The 26,127-nt window shown below is 34.7% G+C and overlaps 1 protein-coding gene across 4 annotated transcripts in view; it reads left to right on the forward strand.

The window, feature by feature from the left end:
• Positions 1–26,127, forward strand: part of HNF4G (hepatocyte nuclear factor 4 gamma) — a 155,480-nt gene that overhangs the window by 89,103 nt on the left and 40,250 nt on the right. The window lies entirely within an intron of this gene.

A 26,127-nucleotide genomic window follows, 5' to 3' on the forward strand; every position in this document is an offset into this window, starting at 1 on the left:
GTATTAGGCAATGGATTATTAGATATCACACTAAAAGCACAAACTACAAAAGAAAAAATAAATTAGACTTCACCAAAATTAACCACTGTGCTTCAAAAGACATTATCAAGAAAGTGAAGAGACAATTAATCGAATGGGAGATAATGTTTACAAATCATATGTCAGATAAGAGTCTTGTATCCAGAATATATAAAGAATTCTTACACTGCAGCAATAATACGATGAAAACTCGTGTTTTCATCGTATTTGCCCAAAAATGGGCAAAGGATTTTAATAGATGTTACTTTAAAGACGATATATAAACGAACAATAAGCACATGAAAAGATGTCCAACATCATTAGTCATTAGGAAAATACAATTTAAAACAATAAGACAATGCTTTACATCCCTCCAATGGCTATAATGAAAAAGGCAGAAAGTAACAAGTGTTGGTGAGGATGTGGAGAAACTGAAATCTCATATATTGCTGGTTGGAATCTAAAATGGCCAACTGCTCTGAGAAAATGTTTAGCAGTTTTTCATAAAGACAAACATAGAGTTACCATATTATCTAGCAATTTCTCTCTAGAACATGTACCCAAGAGCATTTAAAATATATGTTCATATGAAAAATTATATAACAATGTCTATAGCATTGTTCATAAAAACTGAATAGTGGAAATAATTTGTATTTCCATCAGCTAACATATGGATATGAAAATGGGTTATATTCATATAACAGAATATCATTCAGCCATAAAAAAATGAAGTGTTGATACCTATTACAACATGGATTAGCCTTGAAAACATCACACTAAGTGAAACAAGACACACATGCACACAAAATATTGTACAATTCCCTTCAGATGAAATGTCCAGAATGAGAAAATTTAATAGAGAAAGAATATTGATTAGTATTTTTCAGGGGCAAGAGGAGGGAGGATGGGCATGACTGTTAATGTATATCGGTTTTTTGAGGAATGATGAAAATGTTCTGAAATTAGAGACTGGTAATGCTTGTCCAACCTTTTGAATACACTTAAAGCCACCAAATTAGAAATGAATATAATAAACATGCATCTATATATAAAATGTGTTTATAGTTTATTATATATAATTATATTAGAATTTATCCTGGGAAATTGTAATAAAGAAGACTAACAAGGGAAGAATAATGAATACCACCAGATTTTAAAACATATTATAAAACTACAGGAATTTTAAAAGTTTACAGCTGGCCAAGGTGGCTGTAATCCCAGCACATTGGAAGGCCAATGTGGGGGGATCACTTGACGCCGGGGGTTTGAGACCAGCCTGGGCAAGCAAGGAAGATCATATCTCTACAAAAAATTAAAAAAAAAAATGATCCAAGCATGGTATGCACACCTGTAGTCGCACCTACTTGGGAGGCTGAGGCCAGAGACTCAGCCCAGGAGTTGAAGGCTGCAGTGAGCTATGATTATGCCACTGCACTCCAGCCCGGCTGACATAGTGAGATCCTGTCTCAGAAAACGAAATGTTTGGTAATATTTGGTACATAATAGACAGATCGATACGTTGAAACAGAATCCAAATATACTCCTAAACACACACATACAGTTTTGTTATTTTTTTCACATGAAAAATTATTGTTGAAGAGATTTTGTTCAGTAATGGTGTGTAGACATTTGGTTCGCATTCCATCAAAGAAAAAAATTACGTCGCTTACCAACCTCACATATTATGCCAAAACATATCCCAGATAAAACAAAATTTTTAAAGGAATGTTTTTTAAATTGACAAATTAAAATGGTATATATTTATGGTATACAACATTGGTGTTTTGAAATATGTATCTATCTTGGAATGACTGAATCGAGCTAATTGACATATGCATTATCTCACATAATTATCTTTTTTTCATGATGAGAATACCTAAAGTATTTTTTTTTTTTTTTTGAGATGGAGTCTTGCTTTGTCACCCAGGCTGGAGTGCAGTGGCGCAATCTCGGCTCACTGCAACCTCTGCCTCCCGGGTTCAAGCGATTCTCCTGCCTTAGCCTCCTGAGTAGGTGGTACTACAGGCATGCACCATCAAGCCCAGCTAATTTTTGTATTTTTAGTAGAGACGAGGTTTCGCCATGTTAGCCAGGATGGTCTTCATCTCCTGACCTTGTGATCCACCTGCCTCGGCCTCTCAAAGTGTTGGGATTACAGGCGTGAGCCACCACGCCTGGCCCTAAAGTCTATGTTCTTAGTGATTTGCAAGTATTATTAACTATAGTCAGCATTTATATAATAGATTTCTCAAATTTAAAAGAAAAATTTTAAACATAAAATAATGTATATATAAAAGTTCAGTGAAAGAGAGAGAATTGAGAGAACATGTTTTCCCTAATCCTCATGAGGATACCCTGTATAAACACAGTAAAACATAGAGATAACAAATAATAAAATTTGACTTGATGAATTTTATAAACCTGCATTACAAAAACAGCAGTTTATAGCATATTTTAAGTAAATGTTAATTTTAATATGTAAAGAGCTTTTATCAAGTGACAAGAAAATAGCAAACAGCCTAATGGGCAAAGGACAAAAACATGTAGCTCAAAAGAAAAAGTAAGCTTTTAAACATATACTAAAATGCCTCATCCTGTACAAATAATTAAAGAAGCACAAGGGTAATACTACTCTTACCATTCAGTTTTTAAACATGTCTTTTAATATTTGGTATAGAAGAGGTTGTGGAAAACCAGGCATTCTATTATGATATATTGTTGGAGTGTGTGTAATTATTATAATTGCTTTGAAGTAATTTGACCTAAAAAAAGTAGAGTCTATACCTTTCACTCAGAAATTCTTCCTTTAGAACGACACCCATTGTTAGCAATTATGTTTGTAGGCTATTCATGATATTGTCTGTAATAGCAAAAGTCTGAAATTGTCTATTAGTAGGGGAGTAGTCCAATATATGATGATATGGATATATTTTCAAACAAAATATGCAAAACAAAATGCATATTGTAATATATTTGTACTTTGAAAGTACACAAACTCTTATACCCATGCAGTTTTTACTTGCATACACTTTTTCTGGACAGATAAGTAGTATCTACAAAATTGTGAGATATTATTAGGAAGGGCAGCAGGGGGTTCTGGAAGGAAAAAGACATTACTTTTCATATAGAAAACTTCATAGGTAAATAATTCTCAAATATTAAAAACAATTTTCTGTGGTAAAGGAAAGCACTGGTTGAGAGAGCAGACTTTGACATTAGATAGCCCTGTGTTTGTGTTTGGTTTTGTTGCTTACTAAGCCTTGGGCAATTACTAAACTCTCTAAGCCTCAATTTCCTCTCTGTAAAATAAAGAGAAAAATGGCGATCACCTACAGAGCTGTAAGTATTAAATAAGTTAAAACATGTAAAGTAACGCAGAGATGTCACAGACTGATCAGTTAATTAATGCCATATTATTTTTATTACTAATAGTAAGAGTGATAGTTCAAGAAAGTTGGGTGTGCACTGTCTTTGGCTTCCAATGATAGATGTTGTCAAGATATTCTTACAACAGCCTCTGGTCTAGATCAGAGCTTTTTATCCATAGTGCTGTGATGAGCTAATGTGTCACAATCATTGTTGTTTGTGTTCTGAATAATTTGTTACTTATAATACTGTACTGAAGTTTGAGGCTTGTTGTATGTTAGAGCTGAATCAGTGTTGTACCTATAAATACCCTTACTCTCTTGAATTATAAAATGATTTTTTGAGTCGGACAAAAAGAAGTGGAGTCCTTATAGTACTTATAGGAGTGGAGAACTTACAGAGTTCTGAAAACTGCTAATAACTCTGGGTGTGCCAGTGAGAATGTGTCATGTATGAGAAAATCACATGGTCACAAGCTGTAATCTTTTGCTGTGGTTGGGAACTAGTTTAAAGTTAGTAAAGAGGAAGTTCCAGGTAATCTAAAGGCCTAGGAGTCATTGTGGATTATTTTTAGAATACATGAGTCTAAGTTGTCTCCATAATCCTAAAAGCTAATAAAATTCTGGGTGTGTTGGGAGGCCGAGGCAGGTGGATAATTTGAGGTCAGGAGCTCCAGACCAGCCTGGCCAACATGGTGAAACCCTGTCTCTACTAAAAATACAAAAATTAGCCAGGTGTGGTGGCACACATCTGTGGTCCCAGCTACTCAGGAGGCTGAGGCAGGAGAATCCCTTGAACCAGGAGGCACAGGTTGCAGTGAGCTGAGACTGTGCCACTGCACTCCAGCCTGGGTGACAGAGTAAGACTTTGTCCAAAACACACACACACACACACACACACACCCCCCCCAAAAACAACAACAACAAAAATCTGGATATGATCAGGGAAGAAGACAAAACATATTTTTACCTTTTATATTAACAAGTGTTTCTCCCTTTAAAATACCAAAGATAGTTCCGGTTATTAAATCTCAAGAAAGACATGCTCTTAGAACTGGGATTACTAGGTCAAAAGTTACAAGTATTTTAATAACTCTTGATATATACATATATATTATATACTTAGACACATATATACACATATACATATACTTTTTGGGGGAGGGCAATTTACATTGCTATTAGTGTTGCATGAGTGATATTAATTATCTGCAACACATAATGTCATTTACAAAAAGCTCATTTTCTAGGCACAATATATTTTGAGGTTAATGCACTGTAATTATTATCAAATTTGGACATTTTCCAATGTTAGTTTTCTATTTATATTTCCCTTTGTCCAAATTGCATATTTATATTGTACTGATGATGATTTGTTTATTAGGGTCTTTCTATTAGGTCTTTTTATTAGGATATTTTCATTACAAATTAAAATTATCTCTTATTACTTATTTGTAAGTAACCCTGGGATTTTATACAGTGAATTGTGAATTGTGGAAACTACTGTGAATATCTAATCTGTTTCACTTTATAATGTTGTACTTTTGAATTATACCTATTATATTTGGTGGGACAAGAGAGGAAAGATGAGTGAATATTTCTTAATTCCACTCATTAATATAGGTGGTTATAGAAACTTCTACCAGAATCTGGGATATGCTCAATTCTTAACACTCATGATTATCACTGAGAAATTTTCTTTTCAGAGGGTTTTATGGATAATTTACTAGGGTTTCGAGGGAAGGTCTCTGTTTCTCCATGCCTATCTTTTCTGAAAATGTTAGTTTTCAGTACAAGTACTGATTTTACCCACTAAATGTTGGTAGTTACTGATTTCTAAACTCAACTCTTCTGCTAACTTGTTGGTGGACCTTTGACAAGTCACTTAACTTCTTTGTCTCCTCAACCGCAAAATGAAACATTAGTCTGAGATGTCCTTAAGCTCCTTGTTAGCTGTGCTTCTTTCCTGATTCATTTGTACTGTGCATTTCTTGCCTCTAGATACACCTTTGGAATATGCAAATGAATTTGGAATTGACTGTATTCTAACCTGAGTTGGCTTCTCTTTCTACATCATTCTTTAACCCTTATTCCAGCACAAGACAAACAGTACAAAGGTCTCAAAAGTTTGGGACCTCAGATCCAGAATGTTTTGAAACAATATTCATTCACTAAAATATGAACAAAGTTAAAGCAAAATATTTAACAACATTGTTTTACCTCTCAATTTTTTTGTTTGAGTTTCACTGGCTTGTCGTTTACAAACAAATATAAACATACCTTATGATACAGTTATTCTGTAAACTCCGTAAAGCAAGAGTTCCAAAAAAAGAACATAATACAAGAGCTGCAAATCTACGTATTCGGGAATTCTTGACACTTTTGTCATCTAGTTTAAAAATCATCTGAGAAAAAATGTAATGAATTCATTTAACTGTGAGTTACATTTTAAATATTTTGTAGAGACACAAACTCTGAATAATTAACTCTGTTACTGCTCAATAATTTAAGTGGAATGACCCTTGACAGTCTGTTTGTAATAACTAACAGTGCATTGTAATTATTTTTTTTAATTAGAAATGGCATCTCTAGAGTTTAAGATTCTTGGGAGAAAAATTGAACTTTTAAAATTGGTTAGTATAGAGGGTTATTTTTCTTAATGCAAATAAAACTGATTTGCATTTTAAAAATCTGGGTACACTTTTTAAAATGATTATGTCAGTAATTTAACATTAGGCATATATTAGAGAGAATTATACCTTTTCTTTCTATCTCTTCATACCAATCTTCTGGTATATTAGAAACTAGGTAGTATAAAAGCTAAATAATTGTAAGCCTGAAAAATCGAAGATTTAGTGATTTTAAGAATCTGAAATTTCTGTCAAAAACTGTAAAGCTAATTTTATAAAAATGAAAGTTCAGTTTATAAGATAGCAAGAATAAGACCTATCATAAAATTTACAAGCAGCTTTAGTAATTATTAAATACTAGGTTTAATAAGCAGGAAGCTTATCTTCCACGTTGCCTGGCTGTTTATCTTATTCTTGAACTCTTCCCTCATTTTATCCTTTTGAATAATACTGTACTAAAGTGAATCTCTGATTAATATTTAAATGTACATGGGGAGAAATGGGTAACCTAATCAGAGAAAATAATTAACAAACTACCTCATTCTCGTATCCCTGAATTCTTACAAGGAGGCATATATTTTGATTACAACAATGTAATTCCCTTTGACCTCCTTTCTAATTCAAAGCTTATTAGATTTCAGGATTGAATTGGTTCACTAATATTTAATCACAGTTCTTAAATATTTTCCGAATGTGTTCTTATGTCCTGGATTTTTCTAAATTCCACTTTTCTTCTCCCTTAGAGTAGCAAAAGTTAACTGGTAAGGATTATTTTCCTCTTCGGACAATTTTGTGATAGAGTGCAAAGACAAATTCTTGTGGGCTAGGTAAAATGCTTTTTTGGCAGATCAACAACAACAACAACATCAACATCAGCAAAAGCTTTTTATGCAGTGGCTGAAAGATGAGATAGGTCTTTATGTGTTAATGTAGAATGATATTCATGTTTTGATGGTTGAGCATTACAATTTTATTTGGGCCTAAAAATGTTATTGGTTTACGAAAAGAACATCTATAATAGATGATAGATAGATAGACAGATATAAATTCTACATGTGCATTTGTATGTTTATATGTGAGTGTGTTTGTGAAATATACATTTTGCATATACATATAGATTATATGTAAGAATTATAAATGGACAGATAATTGTCTATTTTTATATGTAATCTATCTACTTAATTTCTATTTTATTACAATCTCTATCTCTACATAAAGATTTGCCATTGAAGAGGAAACTACTGACTTTTAAAATTCTTTTTTTTTTTTTTTTTGAGATGGAGTCTCGCTCTCTCACCCAGGCTGGAGTGCAGCAATGTGATCTTGGCTCACTGCAACCTCCACCTCATGGGTTCAAGCAAATTCTCCTGCCACAGCCTCCCGAGTTGCTGGGATTACAGGTGCCCGCCACCATGTCCAGCTAATTTTTGTATTTTTAATAGAGATGGGATTTCACCATCATGGCCAGGCTGGTCTTGAACTCTTGACCTCATGATCCACCTGCCTTGGCCTCCCAATGGGCTGGGATTACAGGCGTTAGCCACTGTGCCCGGCTCACTTTTAAAATTCTAACTGACATAAATTTTAAAGTTTACTATTATTTTTCATTTGCAATCAAAGCTTATGTAACTTTTATAATTAAAAACATGAAAAGGTAGTGATGAGCATTGCTATGTTCTTTTCAAATAGTGCATTTTATAAAACTATTTGATATATATATAATAAAGTTATAAAACTTGTTCAAAACGTATTAATTAATTCATCAAAATTTAACTAGTTACATGTTTTTAAAGTACATGGTGTTTCAGAATAATTCTAAGCAGAGATGTGCAAAGTTTAAGACAATTTTAAACTTATTGACTTAAAACATAAAATAAATAAATAGAATTCTCAGGTTTCTATGTAAGAAAACTAAAATATGTGGAGAATTTAGGAGTTTTAAAATTAATTTATAGTTTGAACAAAGCTTGTGAAAAGGATTCCAAAGTTAATTTTCATATAATAAACAGAATAAAATAATAATTTTGAAAAAAAGGTAAGAGCGAGAAGGAAAGGGAGAATAACCATATCAATGGCTAAACAACATTATAAGAATACAATGATGGTGTTGGAACAGGAATAGACAAACAGAATATTTTAACAAATAGACTAAATGACCATTTTCTGTATACAGAAAAATCCATCCTTCCAGGACAGGCAGGGAGATTGGGCCGGGAGCTCCTTTCCTCTACTCTCTGGCTCCAAAAAGAACTTTTCCATGCCCTATTTGAGAAAAGGGGCTGGGCACAAGCCTTGAACAATTTGCTAATCTTGTAATATCCAAATAAAATATGTTTCTGTGAAGATTGACATGTGGGTACAAAAGCGTTTACTTAAAAAAAAAAAAAAGGAAGTTAGATCTCCATCTTATACCGTGGTCCCAAATAAATTCTAAATATATTAAACAGTTAAATAAAATATTGGGCCTTAATAACTGCATGAAAAATGTATTAAAACTCTTAAAAAAGAACTTTCTAGGTTTAAAATTATTCATTTATTCAAAAGCTATTGAAACCTCATTTTTTCAGCTAGTAGGTATACAGCTTTAAGACAAAAGAACTACTTTTCAAAGAGCTTAGAATCTAGCTGAAAGCACAACTCAAGTATTGACAATAACAATTGATCTTTATATTAGGGGAAGAACAGATTGTAGTAAGGGGAAAGACAGGAGCTGTAACCACGTAGGCAAACACGGAGGCAAGAGAAAACATGAGCTGAGAAGTTCATTAATATTGAAGGTTAGAGGGAAAGAGACGAGTGACAAAAGATGAAGCTGAAGACGAAGGCCAGAACTGAGTTTGAAGTGTCTTGTAATCCATGTGGAGGAATTTACCCTCTATCCTAAGAGCAGTGGAAAGCTATTGAAGAGTTTTGAGTGAAGGATGTCATGAATGAATTTTAGAAAATTCAATTTTACTGACTTATAAGAAAGACGAACTGGAAGTGACTATAGGCCTGAGAGTCTGGTTAGGGAGACACACAAACAGAAAATTACAGAAATGTATGCTAAGATGAGTTTAAGGTATGGAGGATGACATACCCATAGGACTCCACTCATTTATAAGTCAGCTGAGGTCTGTAAGTGAGAAATCAGAAGAGGATTGGCTGGAGCAAGCTGAGATATTTGTAGTTAGGCTTAGGTTCAAATTCCCAGTTCTAGTGTGCTCTAGATGGCTGGAACACATCCATGGGAAGTGTAAGGGGAAGTTTTCATTGTGAAGAGTTAAGAACTGAGCCAACATGACAAAGAAGTAGAAGGTGGAAACCCCTGGGAGTCAAAAAGATTCATATTTGGTGTCCTGGGTCTAAGATTTGTCTGAAGAGACCACATGCCAAGAGGAGGTGTATATAAAGACTGGGGAGACTAACAGGAATTCTGCAATTAGGGTTGGGTGTGAGAAGCCTGAACGTTCTATTGCCTATTATATAGTGCATTATGGGACACATGTATTTTAATAGGCATTGTCATGATTCATTTGGAAATCGTGGCAAAGTAAGACTTTTAGATAAGGCTCATCAATGGAACTTCATCTTCTGTCTCTCATATACTGCATAATATGCCGCATAATGATGTTCTGGGCAACAAAACACAGTTACGTGATGTAAAATGATGTTTTGGTCAACAGCGGACCACATATAAGGATGGTGGTCCATAGGATTTTTATAATGGAGCCAAAAAGTTCCTATGGTTAATGATGTCATAGCTGTTATAATGTCATGGGGCAATGCATTATTCACTTGTTTGTGGTGATGCTGGTGTAAACAAACCTACTGCACTGCCAATCATATGGAAGTACTGCACATACAATTAGGTACAGTGTATAACACTTAGTAATAAATGACTATGTTGCTGGTTTATGTATTTACTATACTTTTTAATCCTTATTTTAGACTGTACTTCTATTTATTAAAGAAAAATTACTATAAAAGAGCCTCAGGCGGGTCCTTCAGGAGGTATTCCAGAGAAAGGCATTATTATCCTAGGTGATGACAGCTCCATGCATGTTTTTGTCCCTGAAAACCTTCCAATGGGACAAGATATGGGGGTGGAAGGCAGTGATATTGATTATCCTAACCCTGTGTAGACCTAGACTAAGGTGTGTGTATTTGTCTTAATATTTTAGCAAAAGTTTAAAAAGTAAAAAAAAAAAAATTAGAAACAGAAAATGTTTATAGAATATGGATATCAAGAAAAAATATTTTTGTACAGTTGACAATGTGTATATGTTTTAAGCTGTTATAAGAGTCAAGAAGTTAAAAAACTTAAAGATGTAGAAAGTTAAAATGTTATAGTAAGTTAAGGTTAATTTATTTTTGAAAAACATTTTTAAATAAATTCAGTGTAGCCTACATAAAGTCTGCAATAGTGTATAATAATGCATTCTAAGACTTCACATTCACTCACCACACACTCACTGACTTACCCAGAGCAACTTCTACTGTTGCCAAGTTCCCTTCATGGTAGGTGCCCTTGACAGGAGTACCAATGTTTTATTTTTTTATACTGTATTTTTACTGTACTTTTTCTATATTTAGATACACAAATGGTTACCATTGTGTTATAATTGCCTATTGTATTTAGTATAGTGATACACTATACAGACTTGTAGCCTAACAGTAATAGATTATCACATATAGCCTAGGTGTACAGTAGGTTATACCATCTAGGTTTGTGTAATTACACTGTATGATGTTTGCACAACAATGAAATTGCCTAACAATGCATTTCTCAGAATATATCCCCAGAGTTAACATATATCTCTTGTGTGTGTATATGTATATGTATTTATATATTTTATATGGTTGGATTCTATGTAATTAAAAATAATCCTGAAATTAAAATTTAACATGGTATTTCTTCATATTTCTCAATCATTTTAAATTGCTGCCTAATGGTTCATCCAGTTAGCACTTTATCTTTTTATTTTGGTATCTTTTGATGCACAAAAGTTTTCTTTTTAATTTAATGTAAGGAGATGTGTCAATATATTCTTTACGGTTTGTGCTTTTTGCATCTTTTAGTATTATTCATTTTTCTGTTCTGAAACAATAAATATATTTGACATTATAATTATTATTATATTCTAAAAGCCTTGCTTTTTACATGTAAGTCATTAATCTACATATGATTGTATTCGGGATTTCATTTTATGATCTCTATAGGTATAGTTAGTTAGGATTATATAATTAATCATTTACCCATTAGACTGCAATGCCATTTGGATATCAACTTTTGTCTAGGCATAGCTCTATTTTGAGCTCTTTATTCTGTTCTACTTATAACCCTATAACAATAGCACACTCTCTTTATAACGGTACGTTTGCCTTAATATGTAATTGGGAAGTCTTTCCCTGTTCTTCAGAATTATCCTGGCCTCCTTGGGCCTTTTTCTCTTCTATTATATATCAATTACAGAATCACTTCTTAAAATACAATTAAAACAGTACTTACTGTGGGTCAAAGTTGAATTAAAGCTGTAGATTAACTTAAGCAGTGTTGACATCCATGAGTATGGTATATGTCTGCATGTATTTAGCTTGACTTTATTATTATTATTATTTTTTGAGACAGAGTCTCACTCTGTCGCCCAGGCTGGAGTGCAGTGGCGCGATCTCGGCTCACTGCAAGCTCTGCCTCCCGGATTCACGCCATTCTCCTGCCTCAGCCTCCCGAGTAGCTGGGACTACAGGCGTCCGCCACTGCGCCTGGCTAATTTTTTGTGTTTTTAGTAGAGACGGGGTTTCACCGTGGTCTCGATCTCCTGACCTCGTGATCCACCCGCCTCGGCCTCCCAAAGTGCTGGGATTACAGGCGTGAGCCACCGCGCCTGGCCTAGCTTGACTTTAATAAGGTTTTATAATAGTCTTCATGATTACTAAGTACCCTAGTGTTTTTGTTCCTTTGGTGCAAGGAAGTATTTTATTTCCTTCAAATCTCATTATTTTTTATTAGTTTATTGGCCAGTGCAGAGGAATACAATAGATAATTGTTTTTTGAGTCCATATCTAGGAAATTTGTGGAATGATTTTGTTAATATTATATTGTAAATTCTTTTGAGTTTTCTATTTGGACAAATAAATTGATTGAAAATAATAATACCTTTCTTCTTTTCAAATCTTTATGTTTCTAAATTTATTTGTTCTTAAAATTTCTCTCTTGTTAGGGCCTCTAGTAAAATATTTAAGAAAAGCAATGCTAGCAGCCATTTTATGTCTTTCATGACACTAAAGGCATGATTCTAATTGCTTTAATAAATAATTATTAATGTTTGGTTTAAGTTATATTAAAGAAGTTCACTTTTATTTGCAGTTTGCTAAGTTTTCATAGTGGATGGATATTGAATATTACCAAACGACTCTCTTACTTCATTTTAGATAAACATCTTTATTATTATTATTATTATTATTTGAGATGGAGTCTTACTCTGTCGCCCAAGCTGGAGTGCAGTGGTGCGATCTCAGCTCACTGCAAGCTCCGCCTTCCGGGTTCACGCCATTCTCCTGCCTCAGCCTCCCGAGTAGCTGGGACTACAGGTGCCCACCACCAAGCCCGGCTAATTTTTTGTATTTTTAGTAGAGACGGGGTTTCACTGTGTTAGCCAGGATGGTCTCGATATCCTGACCTCATTATCCACCCGCCTCCACCTCCCAAAGTGCTGGGATTACAGGTGTGAGCCACCGCACCCGGTCAACATCTTTATTATTTTAATCTTTGAATGTAGTGAATCACGTGAATAGATTTGCAAATATTGTCATTCTAATGTTCTTACAATACATTCAGTTTTGTCCTGTTGTATTTTATTTTTATACATTGCTAACTTAGCATGACTTTTGGTTTATGTTCTGAAAGAGTGTATAGATGATTGTTTATGTGTTTTTTGAATGTCTAACACAATTTGATTATAAAACTTGTTTAGCTTGGAGTTTTATTATTAGGTAGATTTTAATGAACTGATAGAGTTTTTCTTTTTTCTTTTTTGAGAAAGAGTCTCGCTCTTGTCCCACAGGCTGGAATGCAATGGCGTGATCTTGGCTCACTGCAACTTCCGCCTCCTGGCTTCAAGCGATTCTCCTGCCTCAGCCTCCTGAGTAGCTGGGACTACAGGCTCCTACCACCACGCCCAGCTAATTTTTGTATTTTTAGTAGAGATGGGGTTTCACCATGTTGGCCAGGCTGGTCTTGAACTCCTGACCTCAGGTGATCTGCCTGCCTTGGCCTCCCAGAGTGCTGGGATTACAGGCCTGAGCCACCGCACCTGGCCATGGTTTTAAAATAGTGATGACTTTATTCAGATTTTCTATGTCTTGTGATTAAATTTGTTAAATTTGTTTAGAAAAATGCCCATTTTGTGATCAAATTTGAGTTCAATTTGTTTAGGAAAATTGCCATAAAATTGTTCAGAATATTCACAGATTATTTTTGAGTATCTACTATAATTCTTATGTTTTGTTTTTTAATGTCTAACATTCCTTGTCTTTGCAAATAATAAATTTTACCATGTTAAGACTCTACTTAATCTTTGCTTTTTTATTTCAATAATTGACACATTTTTACTATTTTATATCTATTGTATTGTTTTTCCCTGTTGCTTGTTTTCTGACTTTTTAAATTATACTTGAGACTCTAAATTTTTCTCCAACTATAGTTGTTTTATGCAAAAGTAGATTTTTTTCTTATTTTGCTTTTTAATTTCTAATTCAATTCATATTATTTATATTTTTCTTAATTTTTGAAAGCAAGTGGACTTTTTACTATTTTATTTTTTTATTTCTGATTTTATTATATTTTATTTAGAGAATGTGATCTATATAATACTTTCTTTCATTTTTAGGTTAAGACTTTCTCTATAGTCAGTTTTTTAAATGTTCATGAATCATTGACAAAAAAACACTTTCTAATTGTCAGATGAAGGCTTCTGTATATGTGCATTCTATTAGTTTGCTATTTTTTCCTCCTTTATCTATCAGTTGCAAAAAGATATGTATTGAAGGTTTGAATTAATATTGATTTTCCACTTTTCTAATTTTGCCCATTCTTGCTTTATATATTTCTAGTCTATATTAATAGCTAAATAAGCTAAATATAAGCTGAGTAGTTTTACTTTCCATTATAGTATTTTACCATTACATAGTGATTCTTTTTCTTTTATAATGCTTTTTTTTGGTCTTGAAATTTCTTTTTTGTCTAATATTGACATAAATCTCTCTTCTGTTTGCATGCTGGGTTTATTTTTTCCATCTTTTTGCTTTCTTTTCTTTTTCTTTTTCTTTTTCTTTTTTTTCCTTTTCTTTCTTTCTTTCTCTCTTTTTTTTCTTCTTTCTTTCTTTTTTTTTTTTTTGGTTGTTGTCCAGGTTAGAGTGTAATGGTGCAACCTTGGCTCACTGCAACCTCCACCTCCCGGGTTCAAGCAATTCTCCTGCCTCAGCATCCCAAGTAGCTGAGACTACAGGCGCACTCTACCACGCCTGGCTAATTTTTGTATTTTCAGTAGAGATGGGGTTTCACCATGTTGGCCAGGCTGGTCTTGAACTCCTGACCTTGGGATTTGCCTGCTTTGGCCTCTCAAAGTGCTGGGATTACAGGTGTGAGCCACTGCACCCGGCCCATCTTTTTACTTTCAAATTTTGTACAATAGGTTTTCATTTTTTAAATAAATAAAGCACGGTTTTGTTACTGCTGTTTACATTGTTTTCGAAAATTTGTAAATTTGTTTTCAAGTGACATTTATAATGATTGCTTATATATGTCATTTTATTTTGTGATTTCTTTAGTTATTCTTTTTCAAAATTATTTTTTGCCTTCACATTGATTAACCTTCTCTTTCAACCTCCCTCCATTTTTAGCCTTTCTTTTCTGTTATAAATATCATTTTACTTACTAAACTATAATGTAACTTGCATATTTGATTCAAATTTAAAATTAATAAATATACTTGTTATTTAAATAATATAAACCCTTAAGAAGTTTTAAGGATTACCTCCTGTTTAACTTAAATATTATATTTGTCAACTAGTACTCTAGTTATTTTAGTTCATGCTCAACAATGTCTATGTATTGCTTTGTTTACTAGTCTTTCCAGTGTTATATTGCTAGTTAAGCACCCAGAATTCAGAGCTGTAACACCTGATTGATATCCTCAACTGGACAATTTATAAGCTATTTGTCTTTGTGCATATTTTTTGTATTTTTTTAAATTACTTTGTTTATTTTACGTTTAATTTGCTCTCCTTCCTGTAGTTTCTTCAGTTTTTCAGTAATCTGAGATTTTAGGTTATTGATTTGAGATCTTTCTTCTTTTCTAATATAAGCACTTTGAATTAGGCACCATTCTCCAGAGAAACAACCAATAGGACACACACACACAGAGACACACAGACACATGCATATATATTCATTATAGAAATTGGCTCACATGATTGTTAAGGCTGAGAAGTCCCACAACATGCTATTCACATCCACAAACTGAAGACTCAGGAAAACTAGTGTGATTTAGTCCAGTCTAAAGGCCTGAGAACTGTGAAGGGGAGGGGAAGAAGCAGGAGGACAGTGGTGTAAGCTCTGTTTGGAGTCAAAGGGCCAAAACCTGGAGCACCGATGACCAAAAGCAGAGGAAAATGAATGTCCTGGCTCAAACACAGAGAATAAATTCACCTTTTCTCTGACTTTTTCTTCTATTTGGGGCCCTCAAAGGATTGGATAGTGCCCACTGACATTCATGAGGGCCACCATGTTTTTTGTTTCTTTGTTTTTTTTTTTTTTTGAGATGGAGTTTCATTCTTGTTGCCCAGGCTGGAGTGTAATGGTGCGATCTCGGCTCACGGCAACCTCCCCCTCCTGGGTTTAAGCGATTCTCCTGCCTCAGCCTCCCGAGTAGCTGGGATTACAGGCATGTGCCCCCATGCTCAGCTAATTTTGTATTTTTAGTAAAGACAGGGTTTCTCCATCTTAGTCAGGCTGGTCTCAAACTCCTGACCTCAGGTGATCTGCCTGTCTCGGCCTCCCAAAGTGCTGGGATTACAGGTGCAAGCTACTGCGCCCTGCCCAAGGACCACCATCTTTTGCTAAGCAATTCAAATGTTAATCTAATCTGGAAACACCCTCAGAGACAAACCCAGAAATATTGTTTACCAGCTGTCTGGGCATCACTTAGCCCAGTCAAGTTGAAACATAAATTAATCTTTACACATTTAATATTATACATTTTCCTCTAAGCACTGCTTTAGCTTCAACCCAGAATTTAAAAATGTTGCATTTTCAGTTAGTTCAAAATATTTTTTTTTTCAATAAGGCTTCCTCTTTTACCTATGGGTTATTTGTTGTTGTTGTTGATTTAATATCCCAACATTAGAGGACTTTTTCCAGGTATTTTTTTATTATTTCTAGTTTAATTTTGTCGTGGTCCAAAATTATACTTTATGTGATTTTTATTGCTTTATATTTTTCAGTGTTTATTTTATGAACCAGAATAGGGTTCATCTTCTTGAATGTTCCCTGTGCACTTGAATAGAATGTTTATGCTGCTAGTATTGAGTGAAATCTTCTATAAATGTCAACTAGATAAAGTTGATTGATTGTGTTGGTCATCTACATCCTTACTGAGTTTCTGTTTCTCGTTCTATCAATTACTGAGAGATAAGTGCCGAAGAATTCAACTGTTATTGTGAATTTGCATATTTCAGATTTATGAATTTTTGCTTCATGTATTTTGTAGCTCTTTTGTTAAGTCCATATATATTTAAGATTGTTATGTCTTCTTGAAGAATTGACCCCTTTATCATTTTATAAGGTCACTATTATTACTCCTGACAATATTCCTTTTTGTTGTCTTTTTTGTCAGAAATTAATATAGCTACTCCAACTTCATTTTACTTAATGATTATATGATTGTATCATGCTGCTAATAACGACATACCCAAGACTGGGTAACTTATAAAGAAAAGGGGTTTAATGGAATCACAGTTCCACATGGCCAGGGAGGCCTCGCAATCATGAGAGAAGGCAAAGGAGAAGCAAAGGCACATCTTACATTGTGTCAGGCAAGAGAGCATGTGTAAGGGAACTCCCCTTTATAAAACCATCGCATATTGTGAGACTTATTCACTATCACGAGAATAGCATGGGAAAGACCCACCCCATGTATCAATTACCTCCCATCGGGTACCTCCCATTACATATGGGAATTATGGGAGCTATCTTTTAAGATGAAATTTTGGTGGAGACACAGCCAAACCATATCATTCTGCCCTGGCCCCTCCCAAATCTCATATCCTTACATTTCAAAACCAATCATGCCTTTCTGACAGTCCCCCAAAGTGTTATCTCATTTCAGCATTAACTCAAAAGTCCACAGTCCAAAGTCTCATCAGAGACAAGGCAAGTCCCTTCCACTTATGAGCCTGCAAAATCAAAAACAAGTTAGTTACTTCCAACATACGATGGGGGTACAGGCATTGGGTAAATACACCTATTCCAAATGGGAAAAATTGGCCAAAATAAAGGGGCTACAGGCCCTATTCAAGTTCAAAATTCAAAGGGGCAGTCAAATCTTAAAGCTCCAAAGTGATCCCCTTTGACTACATATCTCACATCCAGGTCATGCTCATACAAGTGGTGGGCTTCCCATGGCCTTGGGCAGCTCCACCCCTTTGGCTTTGCAGGGTACAGCCCCCCTCCTGGCTGCTTTCATGGGCTGGAGCTAAGTTCTGCAGCTTTTCCAGGTGCACAGTGCAAGTCTACAATTCTGGGGTCTGGAAGACGGTGGCCCTCTTCTTACAGCTCTACTAGGCAGTGCCCCAGTAGGGACCTTGTGTGGGGGTTCTGACCTCACATTCTCCTTCCACACTGCCTTAGCAGAAGTTCTCCATGAGGGTTCCTTCCGTGCACCACACCTCTGCCTGGACATCCAGGCATTTCCATACATCCGCTGAAATCTAGGCAGTTTCTAAACCTCAATTCTTTTTTTTTTTTTAATTATACTTTAAGTTTTAGGGTACATGTGCACAACATGCAGGTTTGTTACATGTGTATACATGTGCCATGTTGGTGTGCTGCACCCATTAACTCATCATTTAGCATTAGTTATATCTCCTAATGCTATCCCTCCCCCCTTCCCCCACCCCACAACAGTCCCCAGTGTGTGATGTTTCCCTTCCTGTGTCCATGTGTTCTCATTGTTCAATTTCCACTTATGAGCGAGAACATGCGGTGTTTGGTTTTTTGTCCTTGTGATAGTTTGCTGAGAATGATGGTTTCCAGCTTCATCCATGTCTCTACAAAGGACATGAACTCATCATTTTTTATGGCTGCATAGTATTCCATGGAGAAATAGGAACACTTTTACACTGTTGGTGGGACTGTAAACTAGTTCAACCATTGTGGAAGTTGGTGTGGCGATTCCTCAGGGATCTAGAACTAGAAATACCATTTGACCCAGCCATCCCATTACTGGGTATATATCCAAAGGATTATAAATCATGCTGCTATAAAGACACATGCACACTTATGTTTACTGCGGCACTAAACCTCAATTCTTGACTTCTGTGCACCTGCAGGCCCAATACCACCTGCAAGCTGCCAAAGTTTGGGGCTGGCACACTCTGAGTCAATGGCCTGAGCTCTATGTTGGCCACGTTTAGCCACAGCTGGGACACAGAGCACCAAGTCCCAAGACTGCACAAAGCCGCAAGGCCCTGGACCTGGCCCATGAAATCTTTTTCTTTTTTTTCCTCCTAGACCTCCGGGCTTGTGATGGGAGGCGCTGCCACAAAGATCTCTGATATGCCCCAGATACATTTTCCCCATTGTCTTAGTGATTAACATTTGGCTTCTCATTACTCATGCAAATTTCTGCAGCTGGCTTGAATTTCTCCTCAGAAAATGGGTTTTTCTTTTCTGTTGCATCTTCATGCTGAAAATTTCTGAACTTTTATGGTCTGCTTCCTCTTTAAACATAAGTTCCAATTCCAAACCATATCTTTGTGAATACATAAAACTGAAAGATTTTAGCAATACCTAAGTTACCTCTTGAACGCTTTGCTGCTTAGAAATTTCTTATACCGGGTGCCATAGATCATTTCTCTCAAGTTCAAAGTTCCACAGATCTCTAGGGCAGGGGCAAAATGCCACCAGTCTCTTTGCTAAAGCATAACAAGAGTCACCTTTGCTTCAGTTCCCAACAAATTCCTCATCTCCATCTGAGACCACCTCAGCCTGAACTTCATTGTCCCTATCACTATCAGCATTTTGGTCAAAACCATTCAACAAATCTCTAGGAAGTTCCAAACTTTCCCACATCTTCCTATCTTCTTCTGAGTCCTCGAAACTGTTCCAGCCTCTGCCTGTTTCCCAGTTCCCAAGTCACTTCTACATTTCAGGTGTCTTTAAAGCAGCATCCCACTCTTCCAGTCCCAATTTACTGTATTAATCTGTTCTCATACTGCTAATAAAGACATACCTGAGACTAGGTAATTTATAAAAGAAAAGAGGTTTAATGGACTCACAGTTCCACATGGCTGAGGAGGCCTCACATTCATGGAGAATGGCAAATGAGGAGCAAAGTCATGTCTTACTTATTCACTATCATGAGAACAGCATGGGAAAGACCGACCCCTATGATTCAATTGCCTCCCACTGGGTCCCTCTCATGACACATGGGAATTATGGGAGCTACAATTTAATATGAGATTTGGGTAGGGACACAGCCAAACCATATAAATGATACAACTTTTTTCTTGTTTAAACTTTTAATCTGTTTATGTCTTTGTATTTAGAGTGTGGTTTTGTAGGCAGCATATAATTGTGCATCTGAGCGTGTGTGTGTGTGTTTATTCAATCTCATAGTCTCTGTATTTCAACTGGTGTATTTAGACCATTGACATTTAAATTGATGATTAACATGTTGGATTGAAGTTGACTGTTTTGCTAGTTGTTTTTTATTTGTTCCATTTGTTTTCTGTTTCTTTTTTTTCTCTCTTCCAGCCTTCTCTATGTTAAATTGAATGTCTTTCATGACTTCATTTTACTTCTTTTGTTTACTTATTTTTTATATCTACCTTAGATATTATAAGTGCTTTTTAGTTTTTTGTTGAATCAATGAATTAATAATATAATTTCTCTATAAACCATTGTAAAAGGTGGAAAACACTTTTACCTCAACCATATAATTGTTGGTATAACTAAAAGATATAGTAAATAGCATAATAAAGAATTTAACAGTGTCTTGAATATAGAAAGAGCTCAATAGTAGTTATAAGAAACTTTTTCTTTCACTATTATTATTTTATTTCATATTATCTGCTCTTTTAATGAAAGTCACTCCAATATGACCAGCAATGTCTATACTACTTTGTAAATTTTTAAATTATGATTTTACTTTCTTTGTCATTCTTTTTATGTTTTTTTAAAATTTTTGTTCTTTGAGACAGGGTCTTACTCTGTTGCTCAGGCTGGAGTGCAGCAGCCTAGACCTCTTGGGCTCACGCAATATTCCTACCTCAGCCTCCTGAGTAGCTGGGACTGCAGGTGGATGCCACCATGCCCGGCTAATTTTTATATTTTTTGTAGAGACAGGGTTTTGCCATGATGCCCAGGCTGGTCTCAAACTCCCGAGTTCAAATGATCCATGCCCCTCAGTCTCCCAAAGTGCTGGGATTACAAGTGTGCACCACCACGCCCAGCCTATGATTTTACTTTTACTTAGTGAATTAAATTCATGTTTCTTTTTTTCTTCTACTATCTCTTTTTGCTTATTCTGGCTGCCAAATAGCTCTTCTTGCTTATTTTTCTGACAAAATTTATTTTTCTATAAAGGTAGCTTACTTTCACAAGTAACCTAAAATTAATATTTTTAATAAACAGATTGTAAATATTTTTAATATTTTGATAGTATCTTAAGTTAATTATTGTGTGAATATATTTGAAATGAAAGAAAGTACTAATATACGTAATATTAAATAAAAAAATGCCAAGTTTTCTGCATTTGCATTTACTGTTGCTCAATTCTTAATTAAAGTATTATCTCAAGTGGATGTAATATAAAGTATTTTAAACACGGATATTTTTAATGAAAAATAACAAAAGAACTATTGTTAAAAGCTACTCAAGTCTAAAACAACATGTATTTGGAGATTAATCAGATCAGGTTTAAAACTGTTAAAAAGTAACAAATATTCCTTAAGTTTTCCCAGATAGAATGAGAAGAAGACAAATAAATTCAAGTCATCGAGCCCAAGCTAAAATTCCCTGGTTAAAAGAAGACCAGTGAAATATATTTTTAGGGGAAGACTGAAGAAAGATATTTTACAGTGTGACACAAGGAAATTATTTGCTTGATAGCAGCTGCACAATTTTATGTAGATAGTATGTATAAAAATCTATTGATAATCTTTTAACATAAATTTTACTTGCTTTTCATGTAATAAGTAGGTGAATGATTTCTTTTTCCAACAGTCATTTAATAATGGTGGTCATTTATTTAATTTAGTGAGGATTCTTACTACTCTTTTTAGGATTTGGATGTGTGTGGATGTTCTAATTTTCCTGAATTCTGGTTCCAGCAGTTTCAGCCAGTTGAAGCTACGATCCGAGATAAATGTGTACAGTTACTACAGAAAACTAATTTGATACCATCTTTTACTTCATACATCTTTTTTACTTTTGAACTTCTTCTTAGACTAGCTGGTCTTTAAGTACAATAGTTTAAGAGTTCTGCAGTTACATTAAAAATATAATCCTTATCTTTTGGATAAAAAGGCTTTTAACATTAAGTCCATCACATGTCTCTTTTAAAGTTACAGTCACTCCACATCTTACATTTTGGTATGTCTCCATTCCCCACACACACAGTCCTTGACTAACAATGGTCCGATTTAGGATTTTTGGCTTTATTATGATGGTGCAAAAGCAGTACACATTCAATACATTCAGACTTAAAATGGGGTTACTTTGAAAACACACTTTTACACTTAGGATGTTTTCAACTTATGATGAGTTTATTGGGACACGTTTCCTTTGCAAGTCAAGGAACATTAGTACTTTGTTATTAAAATTAGCTTTGGAGGCTATAAAGCTTTTTCAATGAAAGACAAAAGCTGTATTCAGTAGACTTCTGTGTAGAAGATTCTGCCCAGGAATCACAATTGTTATGCTAGTATATTAGTTCCTTAATTAAACAAATGTTTTTTATATGCCTATTACTGTTTGACTGTGGAGATAGTGGGATTATGATGATCTATAAGAGGCAGTGTTTATATCGCTTGGAATATACCAGAATATACTCACATGAATATTAATGCTATGAAAGTAATAACATGATGGATTAAATAGTTCTTTATAATTTTCAAAAGGCTCAATCATACACTCATGTCCATCATTACAGCTTTCAAACACTGAAACACATTATCACAATCCCATTTGAAATACGTTAAATATTTTGCCCAAGAGCCCATGAGTGGTAAACGCAGACATAGATCTACTATATTGTAGGTCAAGTTTTCTCAACCTGAGCATTATTAACATTTGACTTAGATCATTTTTTGTTGTAGACAACTCTTCCATCATTTTACGATGTTTGCAGCATTCTTGGTCTCTAGCCACTACATGCAGTAGCATCTTTCTCCCTCAGTTATCACAGCCAAAAATGTCTCTAGATACTGTCGAATATTCCTGGGGAGCAGGCAAAAGCACCTGCCACTGGAAACCACTAATGTAGCCTGATGATTTCTCTAACATGTTACCTAAATTTTGGTAGAGCGATATTTCATATAAGTTAATATGAAGCTGGAGTTATAGCGTGTCTATATAATGGAAATGCTTTCACTAGAATTTATTTACTTTAAATAGCTTGACAAAGAGATGGCATCAAAGAAACAAAGCCTTTGCAATCAGACCATTTTTGAGGATGGGCGTGGTGGTTCATGCCTGTAATCCCAGCACTTTGGGAGGTCGAGCAGGGCGGATCATGAGGTCAGGAGATCGAGACCAGCCTGGGCAGAATGGTGAATCCCATCTCTACTAAAAATACAGAAAATTAGCTGAGCGTGGTGGCAGGCACCTGTAATCGCAGCTACTTGGGAGGCTGAGGCAGGAGAATTGCTTGAGCCTGGGAAGCGGAGGTTGCAGTGAGCCGAGATCACGCCACTGCACTCCAGCCTGGGAACAGAGTGAGACTCTGTCTGGAAAAAAAAAAAAAAAGAAAAGAAAAAAAAGAAACAATTTTTGAATCCCAGCTCTATGTAAATAATGCAAAGAAATAGTAATGTTCTCAAATCCACAGAATAATTAATTCATTTTCTCTAAATCTTCTCCCAAATACTAATTCAACTTCTTGAATCAATTGAATTTCACAGGCTCTCTAATTGTCATCTAGGTCTCATGACTGCAATGGCTCCTTTTCATAGAAAATATTTTAATCATTTATTTTATTTTCTGCTTTTCCCAGTCATACACACAAAACACTCCTAGATATACATAATAAACTAATGTTTCCAATATTTTGAACCATAGTGATGAACAATAAATATAGAAGAGAGGTATCTATGTGAGTCTTTTTAGTGTATGTTAAATGTATGGGGAAACTGGTATGTGTAATAGTGCTATCTAAGCATCCAGGTATGACTAGTGAAAAATCAAACATTTTTCTAAAGTAGAAAGATGCAATGAATTTTTAAAAACTTCTCCCTACTGTATAAAATAGTATTCTATTTTATAATACTAAATGGAGTATTAAATTACAAAAGGATAACCATGTCATTGCAGTAACACACTGATTATAACTGATGAGAAAAAAATAATTTTGTATACTTCCATATTTTTAATAGAAGTATTGATAATTGTCTTATCTTTATCAAATAATATTCTTAGTGTAATAATATAAGAAGTATAATGAAAGTATTGACTAGAAGACACCTTATATGGGGTACCTTTTAATTTTAATTAAAAATTAATCTGCTGTGAGATATCTCAAGGAAGTATGAGTATACTTATACACTTATTATATAGATACAGAAAAGTGCACAGATTATCCACCTATAGCTTGATAACGTTTACAACTATACATGCCTATGTATCCACAGATTAGGATTTAAGCACAGAGACATGAGGATTTTTAAAAGACCTATAGTGGACACACATTTTACATGGTTTGACTTCTTATTAATGTAGTTATTAAATAAAAATGAATGATGTAAATATTATACATAGTATTTTATTGGGTACCATAAGATATATGAATAACTATGCATAGTTATAACGTAAGGAATTTCTTTGAATTTGGGAGGCATATAAATGGAAAGTTTAGCCAACAATTCAAAACATTCTATAGCTGTGTGCCCAACCTCATCTTCCTTAGAAAGGAACGAAGACTCAAGAAATCACATGATCACTCTGTCTGATTAAAATGATAATCTTGAGAAATATTTCATCATTTAGTATTGTATCATGCATAGTTTCGAAAACCTACTTTATGTATTTATGTCCATATGTTAGATATTTTTATTATAGTAGCCATTAATTTGTGTATCAGAATTATGACATTTAAAATAAGTATTTTAAGACCAATAGCCTGTATACAGTCCACAGAATGAAATGGATGAGGGAAAAGATGGAGGCAGTAAATGTACTAAAAGGCAATATTGCAACACCCTACACAGGAAGTGTTTTCACCTTGAATTAGGAAGACAAGAGGAATGAATAGTTAGAGATAAATAAGAAAAGTGTTATTTAGGATGAATCAACATAACTTGGTTATTGAATTGATAAAAATATTAAAGTAGACAGAATTTGTTATGTTTGTTAAGAATATAAGTGTATGTATTTAGCATATGGGTTATTTGAAGAATAATTATGCCAAAATAAAATTAGGGAAATTATAAAGGCAAACTTTTACATTTGCAGCAGGTAAATGGGTTCCAGTGTATGTATATTAAAACTTGTATTAACCTGTTTCATAAATATGACAGTTTGGGCACAATGTCAGTTTTTGGCAGCTGGTTCTCATTCTCCCTAAAGCCCCAGTTCTCAAAGTGTTAGAGAAGATAAGAGGACAGATGAGGTCATAGCAGTAAACCCACACTGGGAACTAATGAGACAAAGAGTTATCATTGTCTTGGCAATTTTAACCAATCATACTTTCCAACATCTTTTCTGTGTTTTTTTTTTTGTTGTTGTTGTTGTTGTTGTTGTTGTTGTTTTCGAGACTGGGTCTTGCTCTGTCTCCCAGGCTGGAGTGCAGTGGTGCGATCTTGGCTTACCGCAACCTCTGCTTCCGGATTCAAGCAATTATCCTGCCTCAGCCTCCTGAGTAGCTGGGATTACAGGCACGCACCACCATGCCTGGCTAATTTTTTGTATTTTTAGTGGACACAGTGTTTCACCACGTTAGCCAGGATGGTCTTGATCTCCTGGCCTCATGATCCGGCTGCCTTGGCCTCCCAAAGTTCTGGAATTACAGGCGTGAGCCACCGCGCCCGGCCTCCAACGTCTTTTCTAATAACATTTCAGCTTTAATGAGCAATTATTACCCTGTGAAAACTACCTCTGGGACCTGAAAAGACATGGATTGTGCTACCTGACACCTCACGTCTAAGCCAGCTAGCTCCACAGGTTCACTTATGATATTCTGTTAACCTCATAGTGATGAGATTGAATATTTTGGTCCACACTTACATTGTTGTGGCGGAGTTTTACCGTATGTGACACAAAAAGCACTCTAAGAAAAAAAGGGTTATTCAACCAATTAAGATATAAGATTATATTTTGCAATGGCACAATCTGTAAGAAACATTTGAACTCATATTTCTAAATAGGAATGGTAATTTTAAATGCCTGAGATTCCAAAGGAAAATTATATCAGTAAACTAAAGAATGAACCTTAGAGAAAGTTTGTATTTATGAGGTAAATGAGGAAACAAACAAACAAAAAAGGGAGTTGTCACAAATGTAGGGGATGAATCAGAAGAATATAATTTTAAATAAAAATATTTACAGCATTTTGTAAGTTGGAGGGAGATTTCAAATGAGGCTAGAAACTGAAATGTCAGGACTCATGTAAATAGAACCGATCTTCATTATTTGCAGA

This window comes from Pongo abelii, chromosome 7 (assembly GCF_028885655.2).
Source record: "Pongo abelii isolate AG06213 chromosome 7, NHGRI_mPonAbe1-v2.0_pri, whole genome shotgun sequence".
Lineage (NCBI taxonomy): Eukaryota > Metazoa > Chordata > Mammalia > Primates > Hominidae > Pongo > Pongo abelii.